Below are 24,210 nucleotides of genomic sequence, written 5' to 3'. Positions count from 1 at the left end.
TGTAGACACAGGCACAGGTTTGTCATCTAGAGCATCCTCATATGCCATTTCAAATCCTTGAGTGGTGGGGGACGGAAGAGGGAATAAATGTGGCTTATCTAGGAAAATGACAGGAGTCTTGGAATATTGAAAAGGAAATGATAGAAACAAAGAAATTATCCACATAAATTAAGCAAGCAGTATTATTTGCCAGTGCCTAGAGCAGGATGCCAGATTACCATTCCAATGATGCCATGCTTCCTGTTTTCTCCCATAGATAACTGTCATGATTTCTGTCTTAATCAATTCTGGCTGCCATAACAAATGCCATATACTGAGTGGCTTAAACATCAAACATTTATGCCAGAGGCTGGAAAATTCACGATCAGTGTGCTAGCAGAGTAGATGCTTGGAGAGAACACTCTTCCTGGTTTACAGATGGCCAGTTTTTGTTGATACTCTCACTTGGTAGAGAAGGGACACTCTAGTCCCTTCATCCAATTAAAAGAGTGCCAATCCCATTCGTGAGGGCTCCACCCTCATGAACTAATTACCTCCCCAAAGCCGCACATTCACATACCATCACACTGGGATTGGGGCTTCAATATATGAATTTTGGAGAGATACAAATATTCAATCCATAGCAGTATCCCTTACCGACACTGACTGAACATTGCCTTGGAATTTTCTCAAAACAGTGTACTGATCAACAACTACCAGATAATTAGAATTGACATGGAAATCAATCCCATTCTAATTAATAATGGTGATTTTTTTGACTCTGTTCATGCTGTAAATTAGAATTTTTAGACTGCACATCCAATATATATATACATTTACTTATAAATTATAGCCTTCTACATTATGATCAATAACTGCTGAACTGTAAAAAGGAAAAGGTATTTATAAGTGAAGAAATGTTAACAGTTTCCCTGTATATCAATGGATTGTTTTTCACGTGCTTTGCGGTGCATTTCCCCCACTGTAATTTGGAAACAACTGGTACTGATGAGGTCCTCTTTGACAAGTATACCGTGATAGCCTGTCTTATATATACCATGTAACTATCTGAAGTCATGCATGGAAATTATAATTATTGTACGTTCTGTTAAATATTGATTTAGATATTGAGATTTGAAGCTACTTTTAACTCATGTCCTTGGTAGTAAAAAAATTCATCTAAGATTGAAAATTTACTATTAAAAATAGCACTGACAGCTCCTTCCAAAATATCCCTTTTAAATTATACCATCATGCCACCGTGATTTATCTGTTTTTGTCCTGTGACACATATATTGAGATTAAAGTGCCTTCAAAGCATCTTATTGCTACAGAATACCTCCCTTATGGTCAAATACATTTTTAGATTTTCTATCCAATCTCTTTTGCAAAATACATTTTTTTCTGTTTTGATAATCTTCTGAGGTGTTAACTTAAATTGTTTATAGTCATTTTGAAAAGGACACCAGCTGCTTTTTGTTATGATGAGTCAACAACTTGGAAAATATTTGAATTTGAGTAGAAACCTAGTTCACATTTGGATTTCAGTTGTATTTTATTAGTTACAAATATTTCATATCACATCTTTTGAAATTCTGAATAAAAGAAGAAAAAATAATGAATACTGCTTTTTAAAAAAATTGATATCTTTGTTGCAGATTTCATTGCCAAAAAGACAGTCACTTAGTCATATTTCTGTCATATAAAAACTTAAATATGAACCATATTTTTCACATATTGTTTAAGCTTTGCCACTCATGTCTTCTGCCATCTGAGGATGTTATTATATGTAATTTTTGTTTTTCATCTTCATTTACATGAGTAATGAGAGATTATATATGATAGCTATTAACCATCTGAAATTACCATTGGAGGAAGCATATTATGTTAGTTGTGCAAAACAACTAAAACAACAAAAAGATACTGCTCTTAAATTTATCAAATCAGGAACAAACTCTAATCTTTTGTTTATAAATATTATTTTTGTTTTATAAAAGTGATATATATATATATATATACATATACTCATTATAAAAATTTCAAGCCATTTAAAAAGTACAAAGGAGAAAGCAAAACATCACTAAAATCCCCAGCCCCCCAAGTCAGCCTTTATGTGTTTAATGAACACTATTCTGGAGATCTTTCTATAGGTACCTATAAAAGGACATGATAGATAAGGGAAGTGATTGATAAGTGATAGATAGATAGGTAGATAGATAGATAGATAGATAGACAATTATAACAGTTGGATTATTATTTTACTGAAAGGTGTCCACTCTCATTTTACTAGATTTAACAGAAGAAAAAGAATAGACTGTTATAACTGAAAGTATATAATATACTATATACTGAAAGATGCTGACTCATTTTACTAGAAGTTAACAGAAGAAAAGGAAATTGAAATGAAACTGAAGGAATTGCTGATTGCAGATTTCTTTTTTTAACCACAAGAGAAATAAATTTTAAAGTAACTGTGTAAATATAAGAAAAAATATAAATAGAATCAGCGTGCTGAGATAATTTTTTAACTACTCATTTTAATTTCAAACAGTACTGGTTTGCCTGTTGCTATAAAAGATTAACTGATTACTACAGTAACACTTCTCCCTTACTTTCCCTTTTTACCTGGTTTTTGTTGCTTATCCTATCAAGGCTTATACTATTGATATTCTGTTCTATTACGATTCCCATAGAAGTTTAGTCTTGCTTTTATGTTTAAAAGCTTTTAGTGCTTCCCTTGAGGAATTTTCACTATTGATGCTGCATTTCTGGGGATTAAAAAATATCTTCTCCAATTAGCTGAATTTCATCATTGAATATGTTTTTTTCAAGAAGGTTTCTGACTGCTGTGTCCTTTATGCCCCTGTATATTTGAAAAGGTTTAATAGCTCCTTTCATACTTGAAAATCTTGTCTGGACATACTATCTTTAAACCAAACAGTCTTTTCTTTAGAATGTTGAACACCATTTTTTATATCTTCTGACACTGACTGCTCTCATGTCAAAGATTCAGGCTAGTGTGACTTTTAACTTCTCATAGATGACATGTATTTTCTGTCCAGATGGATACATTCAAAATTTATCCAGACTATTTGCTAGAAGACATTTTCCTTTTCTATGTATTTTCCTTTAGTAGTATCCTTAATCTTTAGCTTGCATAATTAACGAAACGAGACAAAGATAATTATTATCTCTACAGACATAGAGGACAGACATGTGGACACAGGTGAGAAGGAGAGGGTGGGACAAATTGGGAGATTAGGTTTGACATGAATACACTACCATGTATAAAATAGATAGCTACTGGGAACCTGCTGTATAGCACAGGGAGCACAGTTCAGTGCTCTATGACAACCTAGAAGGGTGAGATGGGGGTGGGGGGTGGGAGAGAGGTCCAAGAGGGAGGGGATATAGGTTTACATACAGGTGATTCACTTCATTGTACAGCAGAAACACAACATTGTAAAGCAATTTTACTCCAATAAAATTCTTTTTAAACTACATTTAAAATATATATATGACTTTAATATTTCAACACCTGTCACTCACTCTTATCTGAATTATTACTATAGTCCTATGTTTTAGTTTGATATTTTTTGTCCCTTAAATTAGGCACTATTATTTTGAAATAATAGTGGTCATAGTCACAGAAATATTAAGAGCTATAACTTGCTCATTTTGTGCCTGGAACTATTCTAAGATCTTAGCTTATATTAACTCATATAATCCTCATGATGCCTATCTTTCAGATGTGGAAACTAATATATTGCCAAGGATGACCCAGCTAACTAATGACCGAATGGAATTCAAAACACAGGCAGGCTAGCTTCTCAAATGTTCTGAACCACTGCTCTGCTGTCTCTTTAAGTGTACTATTGTATTTACATAGTAATGTTGTTTTAAATTTACCTGGTTATTTGTCCATTTATTTCTCACCATTCTGTCATGTTTACCATTCCTTCTTTCTGGGTTCAATATTCTTTGCCCTGAGGTTCACCATTGGTGTCACATTTTACAGTATTTATTTGAAAATGTCTGAATTTTGTCTTGTACTTTAACGTAACATTGTGAGTTAACATAATTTTCTTTAAGAAATTTGAAGGCATATGGTATAGCATTTGTTTGATGTCACTGTTTTACAAGTCTGTTGTCATTTATCTTTGTAGGTCATCTATCTTTTCTCTATAGTTGTATGTATGAGTCAACTCAGGCTGCCACAACAAAATATCATATACCGGGTGGTTTAAACAGCAGAAAGTTATTTTCTCACAGCTCTGGAGGCTGAAAATCAGAGATCAGGGTGTCAGTATGGTCACGTTCTGGTGAGAGCTCTGTTGCTGGCTTGCCGATGGTCACCTTCTTGCTTTGTCCTCACATTCACCTGGTAGGAAAAGAGAGAAAGAGAGAGAGAGAGAGAGAGAGAGAGAGAGCGAGAGAGAGAGAGAGCGAGAGAGAGAGAGAGAGAGAGAGAGAGAGGGAGAGAGAGCTCTATGATGTCCCTTCTTATAGGGGTCTAATTCCATTGGACCAGGGTTCCACTGTCATGACCTCATCCAACCCTAATTACCTCCCAAAACCCCATCTCCAAACGTCATCACATTAGGGGTCAGGGCCTCAACATATGAATTTGGGGTCACACAAACATTCAATTTATTACACTGTTTATAAGAGCATCTGTTTATAAGATCACCTCCGATGTTTCACAGTGATGTGTCTGGGCTTAGATTTCTTTCATTTATCTGGCTTGGAATTTTATTTCCTGTATTTAAACATTCTTATCTTCAATTCTGTAACATTTTATTTACTAACTCTTAAAATAATGACTCTTCCTCATTTAACCTCATTGGAATTCCAGTCGAATGTTCTCTTTCTATCCTTCATGTCTCTTAAACTTTTTTTCATTACCCATCTCTTTGTCTGTATACACCACGTGTTAGGTAACTTCATCGGATCTAGCTGTACATCAGTATTTTTTACAGATAGAGCTAATCTGTTGTGCAACAGTCTACTAAATTATTAACTCCAACTAGTATTTTTTATTCTAGAACTTCTACTTGATTCTTTTAAACTTTCTTGAGTCCTTAATAGAAATATTTTTATTGCTTTTAGATATTTTAAATTTCATCCCTTATCACTTTATGTTTTAAACATAGTTATTTTATATATGTATTCAATAATTCCATTTGTAAAAGATCCTAAATTTCTTGTTGGTGCTGATCCTCAGAAATGGTGTGTGTGCGTGTGGGTGTGTGTGTGTTTAGTTTTAGTGGTAGGACTTATTTTAGCCGCAGTCATTATGTGTGGGGTCCTGTGATGCCTGTGTCAAGGATCTTTCTATGGAGGAAGAATATTCATTTTTGCTCCTTGCAGCTACCATGCCCCCATCACTGCCACCTCAGAGTCACTTTCTACTATTTTGTCAGCTTGGGGTTCCTGCAGACAGAGAGGCATGTAACTACAGATTCTGAAACGTGTTTTTGCCCCCCACATATTGCCTAGGTCAAGACAGATAATTTTTTTGTCACCCCTTTTCCCTGGTGAAGACCTTGGTAAATCCATCCTATCACTGAGTGTGCAGCCCTTTGATGATCCTGACTTTATGCAATGGTTTTAGTCCTGGCTTCCCCTTGCGCAGGCTCAGTCCTTTCCTCCCAGAGAAGTCATTGAAAATTATCACCCCTAAAAAGTGTTTTGAGGCTTAATTTTACATCCTAGTTTTTATCTTTCTCTTCATTTTTGTCTCTGAGGATTTCTTGTACTTTCTAGTATTCTCGGTTTTACCTTTAAGAGTACATTTGTTTTATTTGTCATATTTTATCTAGTATTTCTATTGTTGGAAACAGATGTTAAGATTATCTAGTCTTTATGTAGTTACAATAAAAATTCAAAATTCTTTGTAAGGCATCTTATGACTATGAAGAAATCTAGCCTGAGGGAAAAAGCATCAATTCTGGGAATGACAGAGCAGAATGAGGAAATAACCTTGTAGTCACTCTACTGCTGCACTTTTTCTTTTGTGAGATAATTAATTACCTTATGGTTTAAGTCACTTCGAAATGGGTTTTCTGTTACTTATAGTCAGAAGCACCTTACACGATCTATAATCAGTTTGTTTGCTTTGATTTCTCAACCCTCCTGACCTTGATTGTAAAGCCGTATTGGTGTGAGCTGTTGCCTTACCTTTCATAGAAGAATGTTAAAGCAAGGTGTTATCTGGCTCTAACAGAAATGCACACATATTTTGAAATGGTGCTTGCAAATATGGGAAATATAAGTGAGATTTTCAAGGTAAACTGCTTAAGTTTAGAATTGCAAAATGAATCAGAAAAATATTAAAAAAATAATATTTTATTAAAATATATGAATGCAAAAATTATATAAAGCTTAAAAAGAAGAAAATTATGCCACTATTTTCTTAGAAGACCCTGAACTCAAGAGAAAGCAAAATAGACAGGTGAGGTAGATTGCAAAGAAGACTGAAAATAGAGGTAAAAAGTGAAAGTGCAAAATGAATTATAAGATATGTACAACACGAAGTGAAAATAGTGAAATCTTCTGTAATTAAGGACATTAAGGGACATAAAAGAATGTTTATGTAATGAGTTAAATAATTCAATTTTATTAATTTTTAATTTTTGTTTTGCATTATTATATGAACATAATTCATAACACAAGAAAGAGACATTTTAATAAATTTTAGCAGCCACTTTTATAAAACCAGGGAAAACTAGGATATCAAATAGACTTTTATTTGTTCCTCTAAGACAATATCCCTAGTCTTTCAGGGCTTTTATGAGAATTAAAATTATATTATGTGGCTCATATGTTTAAAGAGAGTAAAAGATAATCAATAGTACTGTGAATATTACTAATAATAACCGCTAACAATTACTGAGCACCTACTCAATACAGTTACTTTCATTTCACTCATATCATCCTTATCAGTCATGTGAAGTAGGTGCTCTTATTGTAACCATTTTATAAGTGAAAAAATTGTTATAATTTAGCTTTTATACCTGAAGCAGCAGTGGAATAAGCAGACACAAAATAATTTGAAACATCATGAAGGGAATGGGCAGGATATAATCATGGCTTCCTTGTAACCAGTCTTTGTATTAGTCACTTCATATTCACCTTTTTTACTTTCAACAGACATTTTTTATACTGTCTTCTTTGAAGTTTGCATGTTAATGTGACTGCTTTTGGAGAAAGGGCTTGTTGAGGGGCAGGAGTGAAAATTAGAAGGCTGTGGTAGAGAGGCTGATGCCTTTGGCAAGAATTCTGAGAGGTGTCACAAAGATCAACACAATTTTGGAAAATGACTATTCAACCAGAGACAAAAGGAGTACTCAGGGCTCCAGTAGTAGGCTACAGTGTATAAGCTGCTTACGTGGAAGAGATTAACCTACTGTTCTCAGGCTTAAACAGTGATGGTGCAAGTGGAAAGGGGTTTAAACTCTAGCAATAGAAATTTAGGTTACATTAAGGGAGAGATTGTCAGGGTAAGAGGTGTCATGTACTAGAATGAGTACAAAGAGAAGTTGTCATATCTACTTTTCTGGAGGTTTTTACAGATAGTTTAGCTCCTCATTTATCTGGGATGATTTAAACATGAGAGGTGAACTAAGTGACCCTTCTGGTTCGTTTCCAGCTTTGTACTTCTTTAAAGAAATAAAATATTTCTTCAGAACTGCTCATAAATTCCATTAGGCTGCAGTTAATACTCTCAGTGGTAAACTAGTTACTAAAGATTTCATCTAAATTTTCTGACTTTACTATATAAATAAAGCTTTAACTCCTCAGTGGCTATAAAATTTTGTTTTAAGAATATTAAGTAAAACTTTTTTTTTTTTTTTTTTCGGTACGTGGGCCTCTCACTGTTGTGGCCTCCCCCGTTGCGGAGCACAGGCTGCTGACACGCAGGCTCAGCGGCCATGGCTCACGGGCCCAGCCGCTCCACGGCATGTGGGATATTCCTGGACCGGGGCACGAACCTGCGTCCCCTGCATCGGGGGGTGGACTCTCAACAACTGCGCCACCAGGGAAGACCTAAGTAAAACTTTTTTAATTGTAGAAGTTAGAACTCTTTTTCAGTGGAACACTCAAATGGACTTGATATATAGGTCTCTATTGGAGACTGTTATATTGGGAAAAGCAGTGTTTTTTAAACTAAATATTTATTGTGTTCTTATCTGAAAAAGTTGGAAAGAAACAAAGATGTCTGTACTCTTCAGAAGAAAGGCCAAGTGAAAAAGTCTACAGTAAATAAAAAGGATTGAAACTCACTATGAATAAGCATTGGAAGAAGAGAGAGCACATGGGAGAAGGGAATGCCTTCCAACTGGGGAGTGTGTGCCCATGAGTAGTTGAGAAATTAGCAAGGCTGGAAAAAGGTTAAATCTGATTTATGTCCGAAAATATTAGTACTTTTTGTTAAAGTGAGGTTAAGAAGAATAATGTGTCAGAAGTAATATGTTAAATGGTTCTGAAAATGAGAGATATGAGTTTGAAAATCTTCAAGTATTTCGTAGATCTGAAATATTGGCTGCAAGGGTAAGGTGAGAAGAGAGACATAGCCAAGGGCTGGATCGTGAAGGAACATCAGTATCAAACGATGGGGAATGGACTGAAATATCAAGCTATGGGATTTGAAGTTAGTTTTGAAAACAAGGCTTTTTAAGCAGGGAAAGGCCATGATGACATTTATATTTTGGGTCTGTAGCTCTCATGACTGTGAACGATGTTTATTCTTGAGGGTTATGTTAACCATTTAAATTACCATAAAAGTTTTGTTTCTACTTTCTTAGGAAGGCCAGCCACATTTGAGAGATAATTATGTGAGCTATAGATAAGACTATGGTGTTTTCTTGGTTTAAATTTTAGGTGTATTTGGACCTGTGTTTTTGTTAAATTTTACCCATAACTGACTCTAAAAATTGCTGTTGCTGCTAGTGGTAAATGATAAGTACTGACAGTCCAAAATTTATATTAAAATACTTAAAATATTAAACATTGTAAAATAAATATTAATTTATTCATTTAAAATATTAATGTTAAAACATTAAAATGTAGAACATCAACATTAGATTATCAATCTAATATATAGAATAGAATATGTTAGGATAGAGATGAAAAAAAGAATAAGATCTTTGGCATTCGATTAATTTAGTCCTAACTCCAAGCTTTCCAGGTTTGTAAACTTTGAAAAGTCAACCTCTTTGATTCTAATTTTACAACAGGTAAAATAGAACTAATAAAATCTAACCCACAGGAATTTTTGTGAGGATCAATTGAAACAACACATGTAAAGCACTTACAGATTTCAGTACCTGGAAAGTACTTGATAAATGTTAGTCTGCTCTTGTGCATATTTATAAATACTTTAAGGTTTCTTAGGAAATCCTTCTCAAAGGGAAGAATATATCATATATGTTGAAGAGGAAGGTTATAAGAAAAAGATGATAATAAAAACAGAAACATTTGGCAACAATGGCCTGAAGAATTACACGGGAGAGGAATTGAGGCATTGGTTAGTGCAGGCAATTTTCTACTTGGAAATTGTAGCTTTTCATCTTCCATGTTATTGTGGGCAAAGATAGTGCCTTTCACTTTTACAGTGTCAGCTGTAGGGTAGGCAGTAAATTTTTTTTTTTTTTTTTTGCTGTACGTGGGCCTCTCACCCACGTTGTGTTGTGGCTTCTCCCATTGCGGAGCACAGGCTCAGTGGCCATGGCTCACGGGCCCAACCATTCCGTGGCATGTAGGATCTTCCCACGGGACACAAACCCGTGTCCCCTGCATCGGCAGGCAGACTCTCAACCACTGCACCACCAGGGAAGCCCGGCAGTACATTTTCAATACAAACATAGTTGTGTAGGTAACAGAACCAGTGATGCCAATAGATGGTCTGCCCTGATCCTTTGTAGAGGGCAAGAAAATTCCCCAAGAGTACCCCAAGCTCCAGAAATCTAGAACCTGATTAATAGCACAGAGATTAGAGTCAGGAATATAGATCACAATGGGTACTTTTAAGCTTGAAGAGAACTGGAATGCTGATGATATGTGATTTAGGGTCCAAGAACCAAGTGGAAGTCTTAACTATTTTGGATGGCAAAGAAGCTGATCCCAAACTTTTTTCAAATGGCCATTGTAATAGAGGATGTAGAGCAGAGTGGGAATTGTTACGGAAATTTACATGGTTGCAAAGTTTGGTGGGGAGAATACTATTAATTTAGAAATGTTAGTTATTTGTTAATTTCTGATTTATTTAATGAGTTTATTTTCTGGTCTAGTGGCTTATACTTCTTAGGTAATATTTTCTACCACAAATACATGATAGGGGTGACTGTCTACTATTTTGATTATGTTAGTCTTTGCTAATTAATTCCAAGTAAAGGTTATACCTGTGTTGTAAAATGTAATCACTAGTATAAATAGTCTATAGCCAAATTCTAGTAGTACCACAGGAAAAGTAGTACTTATTCTCCAAACTACTCACCAATCCACACACATAGTATTACTACTATTACTATTACTGCTACTACCTACACATATATTTGTACATGGATCTGTTTCTTGGTTCTCTGTTTCTTTGGTCTCTTTGTCTATTCTTGTATTAGCACCACATGGTCTTAATTACTGTAACTTAATTACTGTAAGTCTCTACTGATAAAGTCATTTTCTTCTCTTCAAGAGTATCTTAGAAGCATTTAGCCTTTTGCATTTTGAAAAATCAACTTTACTGAGGTATAATTTGCATACAGTAATAGTCACCCATTTAAAATTTATATTTGATAACTTTGATAAGTTTATAAAGCCACATACCCAACACCGCAATCAGTATATAAAATATTTTATCACCCCCAAAAGTTCCCATATAATCTATCATAGTCAATCTTGTCCCCACCCCCAAACCAGACCTGAGGCAACCACTGATTGACTTTCTGTCACTTTAGATCTGATCTATCTCAAATACATGCAGTCTTAAATACATACTTTTTTGAATATGACTGCTTTTTTTAACATAATGATTGAGATTTATTCAAGTATCAGTAGTTTATTTCTTTCTCTTTCTGAGTAATATTTATAATTTATTAATCATTCACTTGATGGACATTTGGGTTGTTTATAGTTTGGGGTATGAATAAAACTGCTATGAAAATCCATACTCTAGTCTTATTATGGACATATGTTTACATCTCTCATGAGTGCCTAGAAATTGAATTGCTGGTTCATTTGGTAAGTATATGTTTATAAGAAGTTGCCAAGATGTTTTGCAATATGATTGAACCATTTTACTTTCCCATAGATAATGAGAGATCCAGTTGTTCCACATTCTCATCAACATTTGCTGTGGTCCATCACTTTAATTTTAACTTTTCTATTAGGTATGTAATGGTAGCTCATTGTGGTTTTAATTTGCATTTCCCAAGATACTAGCAATGTTGCACATCTTTTTACATGCTTCTTGTCAATCACTGTCTTTGGTGAAGTGTCTGTTCAACTCTTTTACCCAATATTATTGTTTTTTCCTGATTATTGCATTTTGAGAGTTTTTAAAATATATTATGGATTGAAGTCTTTTCTGAGATATATTCTTTGCAAATATTTTCTCCCAATTTATGACTTTACATTATCTTAACAGTGTCTTTCAAAAAGCAAACATTTAAATTTTTGGTGAACTTTAGTTTATCAGTTTGATCATTTATTGATTTTGCTCTTTGTGCTGTATCTAAAAAATATTCTTATAATTCAAGCCACAAAAATTCATCCTATATTTTATATTGTGGTCCATTTTGAGTTATTTTTTTTTAATATGGTGTGAAGTAGGGGTTAAAGTTCTTTTCTTTTTACATATCAATATCCAACTATTTTGTCACCATTTTCTTAAAAAACTATCCTACAAATAAAAAGTGTAACTTCTTCCCCTTACTTTACTTCCTTTTACTTCTTTTTATTCCAACTTAAATGCCTTTTTTTCTTTTTCCTGCCTTATTACACAGGCTAAAACCTCTAATTTAATGTTGAATAAAAGTAATGAGAGCAGATATCCTTATTTTGTTATTCACCTTAAAGAAGAACATTCAGTCTTTCACCATTAAATATAATTTAAGATTTTTTTTTGTAAAGTCCTTTATGAGATTGAGGAAGTTTCCTTCAATTGCCAGTTTGCTGAAGGTTAGTTTAGTTAGGTTAGGAATAGATTTTGAATTTTGTCAAATCCTTTATCTGCATTAATAGAAATAATCAGATTATTTTTCTTTTTTAGTTGGTTAATATAGTGAATTATATTGATTGTTTTCAAAAGTTAAACCACATTTATATTGCTAGGATAAACCCAGCTGGTCATGATGTGTTATGTTTTGTATGTATTATTGGATTAAATTTGCTACAGTGGTGTTTAGAATTTTTACATCTGTGTTCATGAGGGATATTGGCATGTAGTTTTCTTGTAATGCCTTTATCTGATTTTGGTATCTGGGTAATGGTGACCTCATAGAATTAATTGGAAATTATTTTCTTGGATTTTCTGAAAGAGTGTGTGTAGCATTGGTATTTATTTCTTACGTTTTTGGAAGAATTTACCATTGAAGCCATTTAGGCCTGGAGTTGTCTTTCTGGGAAAGCTTTTAATTACAAATTCACCTTTACCAATAGTTATAAGGCTACTCAGATTATCTTTTTAGTGAGTTTTGATAGTTTGTGTTTTTTAAGGAATTTTTCCATTTTATCTAGGTCAAGGATTTGCAAACATTTTCATAAAGACCAGAAAGTAAATATTTTAAACTACACAGGACAAAATCGAGGCTTTTATGTATGAGTAGTATTTATGTAATTATTTAACATGTACTCACTTTAGATTATAAAAACCATCCTTAACTCATGGGCAATACAAACAAAACTAAACTAAATTAAAATGAGAACAGACATGAAGTGTATTTTTCACCTCAAATACTGAAGATTTTATCTTGAGAATTTTTAAAATATTCTATATCTGTATGTCATTTTTGCACATATGCGAGAAACTGCTGAAGCCTAACACTATTAAACATACTCCCTAATGTCCTGTTTTCCGTCTGGCTTGTGGGAACAGAACTGTTGCTATGTGAGCAAAGGATGCTGTTCTTTTGCTCTTTCAGATGGTTTGTTCTTCACATGAAGCACTATTCAGTATTTTGCTGAATCCTCAACATGAACTTTGCAGTTCTTTAGGATTCTCTTTCTCTCTCTCTCTCTCTCTCTCTCTTTTTCCTGTTCTGCAAACTCTAGCCACCTTGGTCTTCTGGCACTATTAGCTCCATCTGCTCAATTCAGGGAATTCATGAGGCTGCTCTGGGTCATGGCCAATAAATTTTCAAGGCAGTAAGCTTGCTTCACTTTTTTTACTCATCTCACAGGGATTACTGTCTTTTGATATCTGTCGTACAGTGCCTTGAAAACCATTTATTCATATGTTTTTCCTGTTTTGTTGTTGTTGTGTTGTTATTAATGTTGGTTATTTCTGGCAGGAGAGTAATAGGATCTCTGATATTCATTTCTAGCTCTTTGTGTTTTTATGTAGATTGAAAGAACCAACATAACTAGTTCCACAAAAGCTAATTTTCTGTGGTTGGGATTTTGTTTCAAAATGCAGTGAATCTATATATATTTGAAATGAATATTTTGGTAATGTTGATGTAACCAATCCATGGACATGGTATATGCCTGCTTTACAATAATTTAACATTTCTCAGTAGTGATTAATGATATTTGTAGTGAGCTTGCAAATTTTTTTAGATTTATTTCTAGATATCTGTTACTTTTCTGTATTTTAAATTATATTTTGATTTTATTGCCTATTTCTATAAAAAGGAATGCAAATGATTTTTTATCTTGATGTTTTATCTGATGAGCTTGATACATTTATTTATATTTCTGATAATTTATCAAATCATCTACTATTTTATTTTGTTCTTCTAATACTTATACCTTTCATTTATTTTTATTGCCTCACTGTATCACCAGTACAATGATGAATAGATGTGGTAAAAGCAGACATCTTTATCTCATTTCTCTTCTCAAAGGAAAACTTTCTTTTCACCATTAAATTTTGTGTTTATTGTATTATCCCTTTTATTACTTGCTTATAGAAATTTTCATCAGGAATAGATGCTGAATTCAATAAAGTCTTTATGCTTTATCTATTAAGATGCTCTTTTTTCTTTACATTACTAGTGTGGTAAATTACATTGATTTTCAAAGTTAAACCATCTTTGTATTATTGTAACAAGTCAGAGTTAGCCATCATATGTTATCCACTTTTGTATTTTACTGGATTAGATTTGCTATTTTTTTTCAGCATTTTGGCATTATTATTTATGAATGAAGTTGAACTGTAATTTTTCTTTCTCATAATGTCCTTATCAGTTTTTCAGATTTTTATATTTTTCTGGCTTCTTAGAATTAGTTAGATAGTATTCCATCTCTTCTGTTCACTGAAAGAATTTTTGAAATGGCACTATTTCATTATATTATCCAGATGGTGCACCATACAGGCCTGGTGTTTTGTTTATTTTTAATTACAGATTCAATTTCTTTAATAGTTAATTTTATATTTTTATACTTATTTTGGTTTACAATAACACAGGTATTACAGAAAATGGAGAAAGAATGGTCTTTTCAGTAAATGGTGATGAAACAATTAAATATCCATATGGAAAAATGAAAAGCATACCCTCTATTTACATCATACATAATAGTTAGCTCTAGTTGAATTGTAAATCTTTATAAGAAATGAAAATCAGAACAGCTTGTAGAAGATTAAGAGGATGTTAAGAAATTATGTCTTCAACAGGACAAAATAGTAGTAACCATAAAAGTAAATATAAATGGGATTAGATGAAAATTAAATATATTTTTTCTTCAAATGACATTATTAATGAAAAGGCAAGCCATATAGTGGGAGAAAATACATGCAACACATATAATTTGTCAATGACTGTTACATAGGATATGTAAAGAACTTCTACAAAATAATAATAAGGCAAAGAACCCAATAGAAAATGAGCAACAGACTTGCATAGGCAGTCCATGAAAGAAGATATTCAAATGCATTGTGAGCATAAGAAAATATGGTCACACTTATTAGTAATCAAAGAGATTAAAAGTAAGTCAATACTACACACCTACCAGGATGGGTAAAACGTTTAAAGATTGTCAATACCAAATGTTAATGAAATTTTTGGACAATGGGAACTCTCATCAGTGCTAGCATGAAAATAAATTGATATAACTACCTTGGGAAACAGTTTGGCATTTTCTAGTATGCTTGAAGGTAAGCATGACCTGTAACTCAACAGTTCTACTACTTATGCACCAAAAGACATAAAAATATTCATAGAGAAATATTTCTAATAGTTAAAACTGCAAACAATCCATTTGACCATTATCAGTAGAATGTATTGCTCAATTGAGGAATATTCATATAATGGAATAACTTTCACCATTGTTTCTATATTATAATTGTCATGTCATTAAGTTATCATGAGATATTTATTCTAAGCAATCATTAGTGTTTCCTTCATCATAGTTACAACTCAGAAACCATTTTGGTCCTATTAATGAGAGATATCCAGAAATATAGTAGTCAAGAGTTAGGATTACTTTATAATCATATAAAGAAGCTTCCAATTTCAATTTGGAAGCTCCCAATTTCAATTTGGTGCTAGAGAGAAAAGTTGATCTATTTATTCATTTTTTTCTCTCTGTGATTGTATGATTGTAATAGGATCTGAAAAACAAATGTTTTCACATGCCCACTGCAGTCTATTTTCTAGTCTTGTTAGTGTTTCTTCAACATATTAAATAGGTGACTATTGGCAGGAAGAATAATGGCCTGCAAAGGTTTCCATGTCCTAATCCTTGAAACCTGTAAGTATATTATATTACATGGCAAGAAGAAAGTAAGGTTGCAGGTGAAATTAAGGTTGCTGATCATGTGACCTTAAAGTAGGACAATTATCATGTAGTATCTGAGTGGGCCCAATGTAATCTTACAAGTGTCCCAAAATGTGGAAGAGGAAGGCAGAGGGTCAGTGTCAGAGTAATGAGATGAGAAAGACTCAACTAGCCATTTCTGGCTTTGACAATGGATGGGGGGGCATGAGCTAAGAAATGCTGATAGCCTCCAGAAGTCAGAAAAGGCAAGAAAATAGATTCTCTGCTAAGGCTTCCTAAGGGGAACTCAGCCCCAGCAAAATATTTTAGCCCAGTGAGATCCATTGCCATTTGTGCCATTACCACCAAGTCTGTGGTAATTTGTTGTAGCAGCAATAGGAAATTAATACTGTAACTGAGTATGTTTCCTTGGGTATAATATTACATAAAAGTGAAAAGCATAACTGAGTACATTATTCTTTTTTTTAACCTCACAGGATTTTGGAGTCATATTTTTAAAAGAGACACTATAATTTTTTTTTAAAAAAACCAAATGGCACAATTGGATTGCCAAGAAATACCTGGAAGAGTAGAAGAAAATAGATCATGGTACTCAAATTCACCTGTATCTACAGGGAGACATAACCCAAAGTTGTGATTTTTAGCCCCAATTTTGTAGGTAATTATTAAATAATAATTTAAATCAGAGTACTTACCTCAAGAGTGCACGTGTGTGTGTGTGTGTGTGTGTTCAATATGCTGATTGAGCTAGAAACGAGAGTGTATTTTTCTCTAAAGATTGTTGTCAATATACTTCAAGAATTAAATAAATCAAAGTTAAAGCTCATGGATAACTCCCTAAAGACTTTGTCAGTTGCCCTAAGCTTAATTTTTAACTAAATGAGTCAAAAGTCTTCTTGGAGTTGTTGAAAAGGAGAATTATAGAATATGAACATATATGAGGAAAGCAACATAAAACAAAAGTCCTTTAGTAGTAATGGATATTTTAGCACATTTTACAAGTGGAGAGGGATAACAAGCAGGTCAATTTATCATAAAGATTTTAGATGGCAAAATTTGTTGAAAAATGCGTTTTACGCGTTTAACATTATATAAATAGACTTCCTTCCTTACTTATTTCTTTTGACATTTAACTATTTTCATATAAGATACATCTCACATCACTTAGGAGAAATTAATATATGTTACATTTTATTCAAATTATAGTTTCCATATGCTGTACTTGCTCATAAAATATCCCTTATTTGAAACTTTAAGTATAGTCATAAGAATACCTTTTAAAGCAATATACATTTACATGATAGGTTTTAAAATAATATTTTTAATTATAAGTAGAACAGTCACTCAGAATCTTTCATTTCTTTAGAAATGAAGGCCGTCTCTCTCTATATATAGCTGATATATAATACCTACACATATATGAAAGGAGTTACTAGATATTTGCTCTGTTACATGGAGCAAAAATAAACTCATTTTAAAAAGGCATATAAATTAGGGGATAAAAAGAGTTCTTGGTTTAACTCTAAGATCTGAAACAAAATTAAAGAATCTGTTTTTTTTAAATGCTTTGAAACCAGCTCATAAAGAAAGAAAAGAAGACTAAATTTGGAAGTAAATCAAAGGAATAAAGTGGAGTAAACTGGATATGTGAAAATGAAAATGCTAACCATCTAAGAATGCGACCTGTCTGGCTTCTTTGAAAACCACAGAAATATGTGCTTTGCCGATGAATTCAGTCTGACATTCAAAGCTGAGAGGCCCACACCTGGTGGCAACAGGGTCCGCGGGCAATCTGACTCCTCAACCAGACTTCCCACACTTTTGGTGAACAAGTGAGGTGGCAACAACAGCTGGAGTGTCGTTGTGGAACAAAAAACATTTGGGGGGAAACATGTGCAGATGTATGCCGACCATGAAGCTGTGTGAAAGGTCTTACAATTTGAGACATTAATTAGAAAACAGAACCGTTGCAGAGAATTTGAAAAAGATTTGGCAATAAGATTACATTCGTGAAACCAAATAGCCAATACCATCCTCCTCATCTTCAAATAATGCATTTTATTTCCCAGCATGTTCCCTTTCTAATTCAACAAACTCCTATCAGTGTGCTAGTTGTGAATATGTACAGTTCTTACATGATAAAGGTTTGGTATAGGAACAAAACTTTTTTTATATAAGTTCCTTGTTCTGGATTTTATTCTTTTTAACATATTTATAATTTCCATTTGTTCTAAATATGCTACATTAGAAAACTTATGAGTCAGTAAGATTTACAATGAAACCTACTAATTCTGATCTTAGAATTATGCAGTAATGTGTTTCTGTTTACTGTCTTAATGAAGATTTGGCCATAAATATTAGAACTTAGCATTCATACTGATATAAAATCCAGTCAGACTTGTCATCCTATTGGTACAGTATGGTGATAAATACATGCTTTACAGAAACGAAGGTAGGATCCCATAACCTAAGCAGTGGGCTAAAAATAATTATTTACTTTCCTACATATTTACTCAACAGTTAGAATGCTTTGTTATCCATAGTATTTGTACAGCACCTTCAATGTACCAGTTACTCCCTGAGGACATTTGCTGTTTTATTTTTAAAGCCTTTACATTTAAAGCAGATTTAGGTTCCTAGCAGATTGAGAGGAAGATACAGAGATGTCCTGTCCACCCCCTAAGCCAACACTTGCACAGCCTCCTCCATTATCAACACCCCCCACCAGAGCGGGATGTTTCTTACAATTGGTGAACCTGCACTGACACATCATTACCACCCAGAGTCCATAGCTTATATTAAGGTTCACTCTTGGTGTTGTGCATTTTATGGGTTTGAAAAAATAAGTAATGAAATGTAGCCACCACTATATTATCATATAGACCATTTTAACTGCCCTAAAAATCCTCTGTGCTCTGCCTATTCATCCCTCCCTCCCAACTTCAATGGATTTTTAATGCTTACAGTTACTCTTCAGTGGACATTATTAATTCCGTTTTGCTGATGGGAAATTTAAAGTGTGGACAAGTCACATAAGATTTAAACTTTATTATACATGACTTTTCAGTCTGTGTTTTTTCTCAATCTCTTATGGCTCTTTTCAACCAGGATTCCAAATAACAGCTTCATTGTTTTTGTTTTTTTTTTTCTTTTTTTGATTCTGTGCTGTCATCACTGTTAAACTGAAATGAACTTTACTTTCTCATTGGAGAATAATTTTTTTGGCACTATGTTCATTGGAGATAATATAAATCTTTCTTAATATTTTAGAGTGTCATCTCAGCTATCAGATTTATAACCCAGCTCTGACCCTCCAGTGTTGTGCCCTTCAGCCTGCTGCTTAACGTCTGTCTCTGTGCTTTCAGTATTTGCATCTATAAAATGGGGGCAATAGTTTTCAAAGGTGTGTTTTAATATTTAAATGACACAGTTAATGTAACCCCCTAGCACAATCATTATTATAATATCATTATCATTATATATCATTATATATATCATTGTGTAATCATTATTATAAGAGATAGATGGAAATGGGTATAGTACTTTTAATGCTTACAGTCTCTTGTTCTTTCCAGCTATTGGTTTTTAGAGTAGGCTATTTAAAAGAGGATTCTGGTTATACTTGTTATTGGGAAATCATTTTATTGTTTGCTACAGAAATGTTGGACTGTGAGATAAGGAAGTGCTCCATTTTTTTCCTTAAATGAACACTTTATGGTTTGGGTATCTCCAAGAATACTATAAAAACTGAAATGTTAGCACGTTGTTCTATATTATTTATTTTTATGTTAGCCTACAAGTTTTGCCGGCTATGAACAAGAAAGTACAAGGAGTTAGTTTCCAAATATCTCCTTTCCTAGCACAGTTAAAATTGAATCATCAGTTAATATTTCACTTACATTTTATTATTATAACAAAGTAGTAAATATTATTCAGATTATAGGGGTTTTTAGTCATATTTAAGTGTGATTATTTTTAAAAATTAAAAATTTTAGCCTTTACATTAAAAAAGGAACCTCCAAAAATATATATTTGCATTTTATCAGAACTGTGGACTGTACTGTTATAAGCATCAGTTAGATTTCTATACTATGACTTAGGTGAATTTCTGTTTTTAAAGGTTAAAATACTAGGAATAAAATAGCTTCACAGATTAACATTCAAATCCATTACAGTCACTATCTGATTTATTGCTGAAAACAATTCTACAGAAATTTTAAAAGAAGTAATTATAATATCACCCCTTTGTAGGTGAGAATACAGAGACACAAAGTAGTACTGAGTGACTTGCCTGGAAAAAAAGCCACTGGTGGTAAATAAATGTTTATCTTCCTGATTTAAAGTCTTCATACTTTTTAACACACCAACAAGCAGAACTGTATTCTGATTACACATCTTTTCTCTTCCAGAATATCTGGTACAAGTCATTTAGCCAGAACCAAGGAGTTCCCATTTTCAATGTCTGTACAACAAAGGCATTTAGGCATAACTAACTGCTATCACAGGCATCTTTAAATGGGCTTTGAAAGAGACAGTTTTGATACTGTAACAGAAAACATCACAGAAGCAGAAAACAGTATTTTATTTGATGAGTTTAACAATATCTGAACTAATAAATTAGCTGTCATCCTTGCCCCGTGTGGAGATAAGGGGGATGAGGACATGCAGATGCCTTTTTTGACATGACAATTTGCAATTATCCCACGAAAAAGCACAGTTGTACTGATTGATGAAATATTTTAGAAAGAAAAAACGGACTTAAATGGAAGAATTTTATTAGGTTTTGAAATGACATTGCTAACAATAGGGCTAGGGGAAAAATAAACATGAAAACATTTTAAGTAGATAGTAGGGATGCAACCTGATACCAACAACCTAGAGTGTCCTTGCTGTTTTCACTCACTTTTGCATCATATATGGGGATGTAAACAACTTAATTCTAAGGTTATTGCTGCAACCTTTTCTGCTTTGTACTTTGATCAGAAATAGTGTCTGAACTAAAAATGAGATACCTCTAAGACTTCAGTGGCTTGTCATAAAAAGATGTTATTAAACATAAAAAAATGCAATAACTGCATACTCTGAGCTAGAAAGACACTAGAGTGATAAAGAAATGTACAGTAATATCAGGATCACTCTGATCTTGAACATTCATTTTCAAGTTGAACAAAGTTTTTGAATCAGTCTCCTTTGCTCTTAAGTATTCACATTCAAGTTATATAATCAGTTTTACCATCCTATATTTATTTTCCGGACCAGTCAGATCACTGGTCTGGAAAATAAGGCATCATGTCTTTTCCCAGGGTCTGAACTATTAGCTAAATCATCCTCACACAGTTCAGTGTACCTAAACAGTGGTATAAGGCTGCAAAACTGATGGTGGAAAGCAATTTCTAACTGACCCTTAAGGCAATTATGTTAGGGCTAGAAGTGTGATGTTTGATTACACCTAGTATCATTTTCAATTTAAATAGCTATAAATTACTCATACCTTTTTTTGAACAGCAACGATTTTTTAAATCAGTGAACTCTTCTAAGAATTGAAGAAATGTCCATATGTTTATTATATGCCCCATGAAACAGTTTCTTTACATGCTTTCATTATTTCTTGGGGCCTTGATTTTATTATGTGTAAATGTATTTTTATCTTTTTTACTAAGATATCCTATAAAACAGTCAAGTGACTGTGATTTAAGACCAGCCAGACATAAATGATAAAATAATCGTTTTGTGGCATGCTTTAAGATAAAGGTAAAGTTGTCTTAAAATATGAACAAATGTCATATTTAATCCTGCTAATATGAAATCTAGGAGTACCAGGTTCATTTTTACACAGTCCCAAAGGAGACCTCAAATATCCAAATCCAATTAGAGCTTTCCGTTTCGCTAGAGACTTCAGAAGGCAGAGAAAGATAATCTTGGCAGCACCCTGGGAGTCCAAATACTCCTAACTAGGCAGGGTGTATTAGCTTTTTTTCTGGGCACGGAGGAGTTTGGGATCAGGTAGGAAAGGCAGACAGGTATACAAAGCAGCAGAGAAAGGTTGGAGCAAAGGAAATATGGAGCATGAGTTGCCTAGCAAGCAACAAGACCTCTGTTGCAGTGGGAACACTGGTATGATTTATACCTCTTACAAATCCCATACTAAGTTTTCAACAGTTTGTCAATAAAATGTGCATGACATACTCTGATCTGGGTGCAAGCAAGAAGATTCAATATCATGGTCTCCTCATTGAGCAAGCATTTCCTGTGCATCTGCTATGTGCTAGATATGTACACTTGACTGAAAATACAAATATCAATAACTTATGGTCTCTTTCCTTGAGAATCTCACAGTTTAAAGTAAGTGGCATATTTGTAGATAGTTCATCAACTTACAATGATAAAATACAGAAACCATATTTTAATAATAATAAAATGTGAAAACAAGCTTTTATGCATGCTATAATTTTGCATATCAAGTATTTCTAAGAAAATGTAAGCTTCCATGGCCATTTTTCTCAAATAGATTGGCACCGTATTTTGTATTACTTAAAATTTGTTATTTGATTAGTTCTATTAGCCATAGGTTTTATGTATGTCCTCACCATTATTGCACTTTATTTTGTACATAGTGAGATATCTGTCATATATGAAAAGATATGTTACCAGAAAAGTGGAAATGTTATTGAAATTAAATTTCTGTATTCCTTTCTTTTAAAAAATAAAAACTATGTATATTATATATTCACACATACATATATACATATATATTAGTTATAAAACAAAATACATAAATGACATATTTTTGAAGAAAAATCAATATGATTTATGGGAAATATTTAAAGAAAAAGATGTCATCCTGACATTGTCAAGATAAAGTTTATTCTTGGTTGGAGAAGACAGGGAAGAGAAAGGAATCAAAGATATCTTCAACATAGGACTGCAGGAGGACTCATGAAATGATGCTGTAGATGCAAAGAACTTGAGGGAGGCAGAATGGCTGTCATCTTTGAAGAAGGAGATAATATATGAAAACTTCCCGTGTTTAGTATAGGGAAATGCTGAGAGAGATAAGTGGGAGTATCTTGTAGCTGTTGAATTAAAATGCAGAGAGAGATCAAGGATGTAGGGGAAAAAAATGTAAATCCCCAGGGATAATAGTTGAACACAGAGAGTGAATGATGTCTAAGGAGAAGCACAAAGGCTGCTTGCTGACTGAGGCACTTTAGGGATGCATTAAATGTTGATTACAGCATAGCCTGAAGTCTTGCCTATGCTCTGCTCTCCAGGCCCTGTTCCAAGATGCAGGGCTGGTTTCACATGGAGGAGGGGATGCTTCTTACAAATTGGTGCAAAGCTTTCATATGCTCACTTACTCCCATGCCTACAAAGCTGTGTCCACTCAGAGAGGGCACATTTTTCTAATACGTACAATGACGCCGTATCAAGGACATATATACAGTGGTGCCATGTAAAGGCTATACATGCAGCCCTGATGGCCTGGCTCCAGGGTTGTTGTGACTGCCAGTAAAAAAAAAAAAAAAAAAAAAAAAACATTGCTTGGCCTTTGGCATACAGTAGGTCATCAACACATGGTGTCATAAAATGTGGAACTGACACTAAACAGAAGCAAGTGACTCTAGCCATCTGTGCTTGTTCAAAAGGTAGTTTATGGGGCTTCCCTGGTGGCGCAGTGGTTGAGAGTCCACCTGCCGATGCAGGGGACACGGGTTCATGCCCCGGTCCGGGAAGATCCCACATGCCGCGGAGCGGCTGGGCCCGTGAGCCATGGCCGCTGAGCCTGTGCGTCCGGAGCCTGTGCTCTGCAACGGGAGAGGCCACAACAGTGAGAGGCCCGCGTACCACAAAAAAAAAATATATATATATATATATATAGTTTATGTAGTTAAAAGGCGAAACAGTCAATGGAGTGGATCATGACCAGCTTTTTAAAACTTACTGAAATAATATAGAATTGGAAATATCAAACGACGGTAAATGACAGAAGGGTAAATATTTTTTATGAAAAAGTTGTTTCACTTTATTTATAAATATATCCAGTCATGGGGATGTATGCATTTCCTACCATAGGCAAGTGTAAAAAAAAAAAAAAAAGTTTGCAAACCTTAACCTAGGAAATATATAGTAAAGTAGAAGAGTTATGACAGTATCAAATTTTCTAACTCCACATCCAGATCACAGTTGGCTTTGCAATCTGTATGGTCTGGGATAGAGGTAATTATGTTAGATCACTCAATATGGGTGTCAAGGTATAGTTAATGTTTCAAGAGCAAAGGGTCATTGTCAGATTTA

At 33.7% G+C, this 24,210-nt stretch overlaps 1 protein-coding gene across 4 annotated transcripts in view; it reads left to right on the top strand.

Moving 5' to 3' along the window:
- The window catches only part of ADGRL4 (adhesion G protein-coupled receptor L4), a 121,936-nt gene that overhangs the window by 28,719 nt on the left and 69,007 nt on the right, over positions 1-24,210 (top strand). Inside the window, exon 1 of one of the 4 annotated variants that reach the window (XM_060024140.1) lies at positions 11,316-11,366. The exons of the other annotated variants lie outside the window; for them this stretch is intronic. The gene's annotated coding sequence lies outside the window, so the exon portion shown is untranslated. Of the gene's footprint in view, positions 1-11,315; positions 11,367-24,210 lie in introns of those variants that run through there. 4 annotated transcript variants of the gene reach the window in all.

The sequence above is a fragment of the Delphinus delphis genome, chromosome 1, assembly GCF_949987515.2.
Source record: "Delphinus delphis chromosome 1, mDelDel1.2, whole genome shotgun sequence".
NCBI lineage: Eukaryota > Metazoa > Chordata > Mammalia > Artiodactyla > Delphinidae > Delphinus > Delphinus delphis.
This window is presented reverse-complemented; position numbering and strand designations above follow the sequence as displayed.